The sequence below is a fragment of the Arachis duranensis genome, chromosome 9 (assembly GCF_000817695.3).
Source record: "Arachis duranensis cultivar V14167 chromosome 9, aradu.V14167.gnm2.J7QH, whole genome shotgun sequence".
Lineage (NCBI taxonomy): Eukaryota > Viridiplantae > Streptophyta > Magnoliopsida > Fabales > Fabaceae > Arachis > Arachis duranensis.
The window spans coordinates 8,815,511-8,826,477 of NC_029780.3; the positions used below are offsets into that span (position 1 = coordinate 8,815,511).

The 10,967-nt window shown below is 35.0% G+C and overlaps 1 long non-coding RNA gene across 3 annotated transcripts; it reads left to right on the top strand.

Moving 5' to 3' along the window:
• Nucleotides 1–4,992: 4,992 nt before the first annotated feature.
• On the top strand, nucleotides 4,993–8,395 carry LOC107464520 (uncharacterized). Of its 3 annotated transcripts, none has more exons than XR_002367329.2 (5): nucleotides 4,993–5,219; nucleotides 5,943–6,077; nucleotides 6,463–6,944; nucleotides 7,159–7,313; nucleotides 7,965–8,395. It is a non-coding gene; the product is annotated as an uncharacterized LOC107464520 (long non-coding RNA). The 3 variants fall into 3 exon arrangements; XR_001587128.3 differs by having other exon boundaries at nucleotides 4,993–5,214; nucleotides 7,965–8,393; XR_008002760.1 differs by lacking the exon at nucleotides 4,993–5,219 and adding an exon at nucleotides 5,282–5,635.
• Nucleotides 8,396–10,967: the final 2,572 nt, after the last annotated feature.

Genomic DNA, 10,967 nt, shown 5'->3' on the forward strand with positions numbered 1-10,967 from the left:
AAATCGACAATCTTTTCGTCGATAATAGGAGGTTAAGAGTTTTCCATATTTAGTAAAAGCGACACACTTGCCATCGATAATATTAAATAAAATTGACAAACCAACTGTCGATTTTGGATTTATTAAAATGGACAAGAAAACCGTCGATAACATGATAAAAATATTGACAAGTTCTCCGTCTATTTTTTTTTTATTTTCTTTTGTCTATTTTGAATTTAAAAAGCGACAATATCGCCGCCAATTTTAATAGCTATATTTTTTTATCATTTAAAAAATAATAGACAATTAAATATTCAATAGTGAGACAACTAAACTTTTAAATACAAAAATAAAATTTATAATAAATATTTGATAATGAATTTACATACTTATCAAAATAATAATAAATAATCCTCTAACTTAAAGATTTAAGACAAGATAAATAACTAAATTCCACTAATAATAAAAAATATTTAAAATAAAGTAAATAATTCTACTCGTATTTGTCTAAATAGTCCTCATCTGAGTCATCGAGATCGTCAGAATTATCCTCCATATGAGCATCTTGTGGCTGTCCTGGTGATTGCAAGATAGGTGAGAGTTTTCAACCTAGAACGAATTGCGCTTTTCTGGGAGCTTGGAAAAGTAAAAGGAGGAGGTGGAGGGACACATGATCCAGAACTACTAGGACCCATGGCTCTCACATACTCCGTCAAGGTACTGAGTTGATGACTAAACTGATCCATCTGTGAGTTACTGATGTTGAGATCCTCACGCAAGGATTCAACAGTCTGTTGCCACTCTCTTTTCTCTCTTTGATAGCATTCTTCAAGCTCTCTATATTTAGCGACATATTGTTCAATTTCCCTATTGAGTATTGTGATTTGTTCTCTAAGATCCAAAACATCAGTACTGGTGGTCGTGGTTGGCCCAACAACTCGGGGTCGCACCATGGAAGAGTTCCTTACCTTACCCATGCTATATACCCTACCTCTTCGTTTTTCATCCACTGTCTCAATCCATATGCTTTCCTCAGAGACAAGTAGTAGATTAGTTACACCAGCCTCTATAGTAGCCTGTCGCTCTTACTTAGCCTGAAACATGCGCTCTTGAAATGTATCCTACAATGATTGATAAATTACTTTAAGTATCAACAATGCAAAAGTTAAAAGGATATGTGACAAAAAAGTCCAAAATTACAATGAAGGAAAGTATCAAATAATTTCTTTTTGCACATTCTAAGATACAAAAAAAAAACAATTACAACGAAAAAAAGGTAAGTTACCTTTGCCATTCGGGACTGTTCATCAACCCATTGAGTTCTATTCTCTTTGCGAGTATGGGTGTGCTAAAAAAACTCATCCATACGCGATAGTTTTCCAAACGATTGATTCTACATAATATAAGTAATAATCAAAAGAAAGAAGTTGATATTATTGTCAAGATTTAGAAAAAACTCAATTTTTGCATGATTACTAGTCAAATAAGGTTCTTGCATAATACCTTAGTTTTTTATTTTTATGAGTATGCTTCAAAATTGCTTGATACAAAATAATGCAGGATCCAAAATCTGGTTGAACATAATTCAAGATTTGACAACTATAATTTTTTGTACTAAGGACATTCTTAAATTAGGTGTAACACATACTACACAGAGCTGTACACCTAGTATGTAAAACAGAGGTGGCGAGGTGCTACGACCTCTAAAATAAAATACATACATATAATATCAGAAAGAATATAATAAACTAGGAGCCTTGAAAAACAGGTAAAACAAAATCGCAAAATAAAAAGCGTAACACTCAGGAAACGAGATTACTTACGTGCTAAGAAACTGAGAGATCATAGGTGTAACTAAGTAGAAAGTGGGGATAGAAGATCAAAAGTACAGAATATCAAGCTCCTAAATCATCCTGCGAAGCTAAGGCTGACTGGAGAATATTTACATATATATACATATCCTGAAAACCCAAAATACATAACTGAAATTCTAACTCTCCTTAAACCGCTAAGAGGAACAAAATAAACAATTAGTCGAAGAGAAGGCTAGGTACATATATACATAAACCAAATAGCAAAAGAAACCCAGAAACCACTCCGCTTCAGAAGTCCAGATGCCTACCGAGGAGCCTCCTAACATGCATCTAAAAAATAACAACACATTATGGGGTGAGAACCGGAGGTTCTCAGCATGGTAGAGGTGCCACACACATTATACATAAGGTCCTGGGAATACCGGAGGTAATCCTAGAACGCCGACACTCAGATTATAAAGCTTAAGTACGAAATAGAAACCATAAAGGGGTAGGTGTTCTAAGAAAAATGTAAACTCATCTTAACTTAATCTTAACCTTACCCTGACCACCTTTCCTTCGTTCTTCCATCTCCGTTGAGTTGCACAGACAAACAAGCAAAACAAGGCAAACACAAGTAGTTCACAAGTAATACAAACAACAATTATAACAAGTAGCAGATTATAATCACGTAGGCAATCCCAATTAGTTCACAAGCAAGAAATTCAGACAATATGCACATGATGTATGCCTATCCTATGGCTGATGATATCATCTGTCGCTTATATAGCCAACCCGACATATCCTGGTAGCTAACCATGGACTGAAACACCCATGCAGAGCAAGTGGGTTTGAGCTACAACTCCCTTGCTACTACCCAATTAACTCAGAGCCAGTGAAATAACCACTACTACGGCTACTACCCAGGTGGGTGTTTAAAAGCTCAACCTGGAGCAAGCGGGACAAATTACCATCCTTGCTACTGCCCAAGCGTCACAAACATACTTTTGTTCAATTTAAATCAAGCATGATCATTATCAATTCTCAAACATTAACCTGGAGCAAGCGGGACGAACCACCATCCTTGCTACTACCTAGGTATCTCAAACATACATTTATTCATTCCATCTCATTTCAATCATCATATCATTCACAGTCATTCATAATCATTTCACAACCATTCATCATTGCTATGTCATCATTAATTTCTCATACCTTCACATCATTCTCATATGATTCATCATATTTACTCTTTACTTCACCCCTAAGCTACCTCAAATTCCTAGCTTTAGCTAATTACTTGGTTTATTATTACATTATATGATTAAAAGAATGAAATTAAGGGTTTAAAAGTTTAAAATTCGGTTTAAAACTCAAAATCCAGTTTTGCTAAAAACAGGGCCACGCGCACGCGTGGGTGTGCAAGTTTGGCCTATGACGCATACGCATTGGCTCGTTTGCGTACGCATGCATGGGAGGCAGTAGCCACCACATGAAAATGAGGGTTCCACCCACGCAAAAGTCTCATGTCACGCATACGCGTGGGCGTACGTTTTACCAAAAATTTTACTAAGTCTGAATCCTGCAGATTTACCATTTTAAACCACAAACCTCCGACATGCATAACTTTTTCGTCTTAAAACATTTTTCTTCCGTTCTTCAAACGGCATAAACTTCACGGACCCAATTTTTATTTAAAATAAATTTGAAACAACTTGAGGGTTCGGAAGCTGAGTTATGGCTCGTCGAAGTTTGGCCCAAAAAATCAAAATTTCACAAAATTTCAAAACCTCATTTTCATTAAATGTTACTCCCAATTCAATAGCAAACCTGCAAATCATTAACAAGCATCTCTTCCTCAACACTACAACAATTTCCTTAATATACCATACCCCAAAACAAACATAACATAAGCTTACTATTACCACAATGATCCTTCCAAGCCTACCATATCTCAACTCAACAAATTCATGCATCAATATCTCATATACATCAATAAATTCAACATGTTCTTATTGAATATACATGTTTACACATATCACCATCATTTCACCACTTATCATTCATTCCACACACACCAAAACCAGCACATGATTCTTATCAAGGTTACTAGGCATTAAACAAACACATATGATCCAACCTATTCTATGGTCACCTAGCCTAAGTTTTCACAGATCATTACATATTAAATACGCGAAACCTAAATCATACCTTGGCCGATTTCTGCGTATAACCTGAGACACTACCAAGGCACCAAAAACAGCATTCAAAGCTCAAAATCTCCAAGGCAAGGCCTCCTAAACTCCACCAAGCCTCCAAAGTACTCAATCAACTTCAACATACATATATACAAGCCTAATTCACATATATCACATCTAAATTCAATACCCAAACTCATATAAACTACAATTTGTAGAGTTTTGAGAGTCCCCACCTTATATATGTCTTGATTGAGCAAAAGCCCACAAATTCCTCGAGTTAATTTGAGCCTAAATATTAAGACATCGAATTTCAATAACCAAAGCCCCAAAATTTCGAAATTTCAAGAGACTGAAAGGCCGGGATGAGTGGTGTGACTTACCTATGAAATTGATCCGATAGAATCGTAGATCTCGACGCGTTGGACGCGTAGCCATGAACGGTGCGGCTATCGGAGCTCAGATTAAAAAAGTTATGGTGGATAGAAATTGGAACAAGGGTTTGAGACCCTTTTCTTCCCCTCCTTGTGCTTTAGCGTGCTCCTTGCTAAAATGGGGAGGAAGATGAGCTTTGGCTCATTTTAAGTGATGGGCTGGTTGGGACCGGTTCTACTACAAGAAATAGTATAATTATCGACTCTAAAAAATCGACGCAAAATCTTTGTCGATAATTTTCGACAGCTTGTCATCGATAAAACCAAAAATAAAAATTAAAAATAAAATATTAAAATCAATGACAGAGTCGTATGTTTTTTTTAGAAACTTAGAATATTTTCATGTTAGCATTGCATTGCCAACGAAGAATGGGTTGTGATATTTTTCCCTCTTTAAAATCGACAAAAATGGTGTCGATTTTAATATTTATTATATCGACGACCTTGACTGTTGATAAATTTAAACGATGAAGATTCTCTTTTAAAATTAGATGTTTAGATTTATTATATAAAATAGATGGCTAAAGTGTTTTTTTTCAAATAAAATCGATGGTATTGTTGTTGATTTTTATCAACGAAAAATTTCGCCTGTGTTTTACTCCCTACGTTCCTCGTTTTGCCCCAATTCAGCTCAATTTACTTCAGAAGTTAACCCCAATTTGCGCCTTCTCTATTTCACCTCTGCCATTTCACCAACCCACCCGCTCTGATGCCGCCGCGCCTCTATGCTCCGGTGCTACCGTCTCGTTGCTCTACTGCTCCCGCACCTGTTGTCGCCCTGTCACACTCACGCCGCCATCCCTGATTATTGTATTGTACACTCTGATTTTTCTCTTGGCTGTACAATTGATTGAGTTTTGTTTTCTTCTCAGATTATGTGATTCATTTTGTTAATTGTAACTTGTGAGTATGCGATTTCAGGAATATCTTTAGCGTTTCAAAGATTTCGATTATCTTGCTTGAATATATTTGTTATCAGGATTTTAATTGTAGTTTATGCAAATCGTAGGTATTAGTGATATTGATATACATAACTATACGATAAATTTGAAAGCAAATGATTTTGATGTTTGTCTCATAACTATACGTTCTGAACTCTGTTGTCATCCTTGCCTTGTGGTGGATTCTCACTGATCAATGCTCGCTCCTTCTTTCTTATCAACTCTGTCCCTTACGTGGCACTCTCATATTCTATTCTATCTTGCGTGTTCTTCTCGTTCAGTGCTTTCCCGTGAGTATCAATTCAATTGCTCTTCCTTTTGCTGTAATATGTTTGCGCCATATCTCATATTTTCTGATTCTTCCCTACAACTGCTTTTATTTTACCCGCTATTTGTCTTTAGCATAGTTATAAGCACCATCTGGTAACATTCTCTTTCTAATAATCTTCTTATGTTAGAATCTTCATTGTTGATGAAGATTCACACTGTTGTAAATTAAGTACATTGATAATGCTAGTGTTTGGTTGGTTCCATAGGAAGGTGCTTCAAGTCATGTTTGAGTTTGTCTTAAATTAGACTTTCTAATAATGCTGTCAGGTATAATGACATTGCCAAGTTTGGGTATGTTGCATTGGGACGATCCAAGTTCACAGGAGAGAAAGACTCAAGCCAAAGCAATTCTCCAACTTTACAAAATGCTAGTCATGTAAAAAGACCAGCTAGCCTGGGAGGGTAAGGTTCAAATCCTTAGTTTCTTTGTTCTTTTCTAATTGGTGTTAATTATTATTGGATTAATCCATGGTAAAAAGATTCAGCTACATTGTTTACTTCACTCAGGGTAAAGAATTCAACTTTAATGAGACTTGTCAAATTTCTTAGGCATTAAGTGGTATTGAGATCATTCATCTAAAAGGAACACAAAACTCAGATGACCTATTTGTAATCTTCTAACTTTACTATTATCTCCTTTGATTTTCATTTATGGTCACCTGTATCTATCATTGTTAAGATCTACTAAAAAGTGACTGTTATAAATATTTGTAAAGAGAAGTAATCAATTTATACCTATGAAGACTATATTTTCAGCAAAAATTTGAAGTTTATGGTTTCTTGATAGGTTGTAGTGAAATATGGAGAAGCAGTGATAGAAGTAGAAGCATCTGGACGCGTAGCCACGAACGGTGCGGCGATCGGAGTTCGGATGAAGAAGTTATGGTGGATAGAAATTGGAACGAGGGTTTGAAACCCTTTTCTTCCCCCTCCTTGTGCTTCAGCGTGCTCCTTGCTGAAATGGGGAGGAAGATGAGCTTTGGCTCATTTTAAGTGATGAATTGGTTGGGCCCACGAGTCTGGTTTGGGTCTGGTTCGACCGGTTCGGCCCGTTTGGCCCAATCTTGGGCCAAATTCTTTAAAATTAGTGTCAAAATTTTCGTTTTAAAGATCTCTATTCTATTTTAATATAATATTCACATTTTTAATTTTATTTTCTTAAAATTTAATTTATTGACTAATTATTTACTAATTTAGCTGGGTTTACATTAGGCAGATTAGAACAATCAGCAAAAAAGAAATAATCAAAGGATAGCTTCATTATACAAGGTCTGTAATTTGTATGCATTTGTGTTCACAATAACCAAGATAAATACTATGTATACATATAACATAATGATTATACCTGAGTATGTTTCCATTTCAAGTCACCTAACACAATCTCCACTAAAAAAAATATTCAAATCATAATATCAAAGATGTTTCAGTTTACCCTTGGCAACATAAACCTTAAGATACTGCATATGACATGAAGCTTTCTCAGGTCCTGTCAACCCAGAGCAAGTGTCACTGTCTCCTAAGACAGCACAGTAAAGATAAACACTACAAAGGAGAACTAGTAGAACAAGAGCTGACAAGAGGAATCGGTGCCTCTCCATGAGTGTTGACCAATTTCCTAGCTCATTCTTAATTAAGAAGGTACCATTTATTATACACGGTGGATTCACTGCTTTCAAACTAGTCAATTTGATTCTAAATTCTAAATTCTAAATTCTAGTCAATTTGTTAGCACCTCATCCATCATCAGAGTTGTAGATATCATTATTTCTATCTCTCAAAATCCACCAAAAAATTAAATAGAACAAAAAGTATCTCTCCAATAAAAATCCTACTTCATCTAGTTGTTCAAGAAAGGACAAGCATACTAAAGAACAATAAAAAATATTAAGACCAGGTGACCTTGATTAGCTCGAACACTTTAACCGTGTGTGACTCATGAGTGGAATATGGAAGAGAGGAAGTTCTGTAATCTGATTCTCATTAGTGTTAAAGAGAAAAATTACAGAGGAAATGAAGAAAAGGTTGATCAGTAACCTTACACATTACACGTTTTATGTATATATACTTTATCTAAGTGGAAGCTAGAAATAAATACAATTATTCTAAATCTAACTCAATTAACTAACTTACTCTTCAGTCTATATATGCACAATTAGTTACAAGTCATGCAAAAAAAAAAAAAAGAAAAACAAAGCATCAAACCAGATTACATATTTTTGTAAGAAGTATTCATAAACATCAACACCAGATTCTAAATCATTTCTATCTCATATCTAATTCTAAATGCAGGTGCTAACAATTTGAGTCGATAAGCAACTTACCAAGCATAACCTCGCTTCTGGAAAGGTGGTGCCTCCTGCAGTGTGAAGAGAGGAACCTCGAGTCAATTTTCTGATAGTTGTATTTCTCGCCTGTAATTGCCTATAGGCATCAGTATCCCAACGTCTCATCAATTCACCAAGAACTTCTGGTGGGATCCAATATGGGTGGGCTCCTTTTTTACGAATGGCATGGAGCATACCTCGCAGGCATTTGATAGCCCTAAACCTCCAAACTTGATAGATATCGTCCTCTTCCGTATCAAGAATGTCAAAGCATTTCTATTTTAAAAAAGAAATACCATCTTGCTATTATATAAATACTATAATATATAACATTGTAAAATACGTAAAAAAGATGGATAAAATTTACCTCCATTTTGTCCACCATATTTTTCGAGTATCATGATCTGCCTCATCAAAACTCAGCTAAGGCTTGTTTTAGTTTTCCTTAAAAATTTGAGAAATGCACTTTAAGTCAGGCTTAGTTGGGTGCTAACTACATCAATAATTCCAAGGTATATCTGTACAATATGACAGGCAATTTTCATAATCATAGGAACCGTGTAATTGAAAAAGAAAAATGAAAAACAGTAAGTTATGGAATATTGTAAATTCCATCCAATAATTACTAGCTATTTGGTTGGTAGGAAAGTAACAATGTAATTGTCTCTGGATGTGATATAATAAGCCTAGTCTCTAATAATCTAATCTTTTTATTTGCTCCCTAATCTCAGGGCATAATATAATAATAAAGTCTATCCTAGTCTATGATTAGGATCATGATATCAATAAAAGTAATAGTTTACAAGCATATATAGTGAAATGAACAAGTCACTATCTTCTTTGGGAAATTGGGAGGAAATAAAAGAAGAGAAAAGGTAGAACAACAAACAGACAATGATAAGGTCATAATACACAGTCAAAATTTTTGTATAAAAACTTCTCGTTGAGAATGATTAAAACTAAAAAAAAAAAAGAAACGGTGATGGAATTAATTAAAGTAATGCCTATGAAACCATTCCTTCAAGTGATATATACACAAACAATACTAAACTATCATAAGACTAAAAGAAGATATAGCAAAAAGGTTCAAAGATCTCTATTGCTTTGCATGTGATTTAGATAATCTTGGCCAATGATTAGCAAAAGTTTATATTAGCTAGCCTAGATTCTAACTAATTATAAAGACATGTTATTTAATAAAAATGAGACATGCTATTCATAAAATTTAAAGCAAATAATAAACTATTTGGTACCATCATGTCTAAGCTTAGGAGCACTTGTAGCGGAGTGACCAGTGGCAGTGGATGTTCCTTGATCCTGAGTATCTTGGGTACCAGTAAATATGGTTTGTCTTTTCCCATAAGATCCTGCTCGACTGGGAGCTACGATAGCTGGATCACTCTGCACACCATGTGAGGCAGTGTTGGGAGGCTCATTGGCTTGTTGAGCGCGATCTTGGCGCATCCGGAGTAGGCATCATGTGTATCTGAGGCTCCTGATGAGAGGAGATAGTAGTAGCATGATGAGAAAAAATTGTCTATGGTTTAGAATTTCACAAATAAAATCTCATTGTAAGCATAGTTCTAAACCAACAAACAATTTCTTCGATAAAAAATTTGGTTGTCACAAGTACAAACCCCTATAAAAATAAACCGAAGTATTCAAAACTCGGGTCGTCTCTCAAGGAATTGCAGGGTAGTGTTCTTGTTATTGGTTATGAGTTGTATATTTTGTGGTTTTTGACATGAGAAACAAGAAATGTAAATGGCAAAGGAAATAAACTAACAACTATAAAAGCTCTTGGAAAGGGACGAGAAATGGAAGTCCTATCCTTATTATCAGCATCAATTGTTATGAGAATTGTCCATTTATCCACATAGTTAACCTCTAACTATGAAGGAAAGTCAAGTGGATATAATCAACTTGAGTCCATAAGTCCTAGTCAAATCATAATGAAAGACAAGCTTTAGTGGCATTTAAGTTAATTAGCAATTTCTAATTATCAATCCACAAAAGAGTTTGATAACTCAAGAGTTACCAATTACTCAACCAAAGCCAAGAGAAGAAAAACCTATCTCATAACTAAAAGAAACATTTCATCAAACACGTAAAAGGCAATAAAGGTAAACAACATGAATTGCAAGAGTTAAAGGAAACTATAACTACAAAAGCAATAGATCAACAATAGAAAACTAAAGCAAAGATAAGAAGACATGGAAATCATAAATGGCATTGAAAGGAAAAGGAGATCTACAAAAGAATCCATAATCTACAACTAACAATACAAAGGAACTACAAGAGAAGTAAAATGCCACAACTACAAGAGAACAATTAAAGATAAAAAAGGAAAATTAAGCAAGAGAAGGAGTAGATCTAGATCTAAACTAAGAACCCTAATCTAGAGAGAAGAGAGAGCTTCTCTCTCTAGAAACTAACTAAAGCATTAACTAAACTAAACTATGTGCTAATGATTGTTGATTCTCATTTGAATTCTGCCTTTAATAGCCTCAGAATTGAGTTGGATCTAGGCCTGGGAAGCCCAGAAATAGCCCCCAGCGGATTCACTTTAATAAGGTCACGCGCGAGCATCGACGCGTACGCATGGGTCACGCGTACATGTCGCTTGACAATTATTTCATGCATGCATACAGATATCATGAGGTCTTATTCATAGTTTGTAATGGGGCTAGGGTTAAGGTGGGGTTATATATATGGTTAAGTGGACTAAAAATTTGAATCCTTGATCAACTTAAGCTTCCTACCTAACCTATGACAACCTATACAATCTAAGCACTAACCTAACTACCCATTTTCACTTTTTCACATACTCATGCATTCTCTTTTTGATCACCACACATATGCATTGATTTTTATTGAACTTCACTTTGAGGCATTTTGTCCTCTTTTTATTCTTTCTTTTTCTTTTTCTTTTCTTTCTTTTTCTAATAATTTTTTTCTTTTCTTTTCC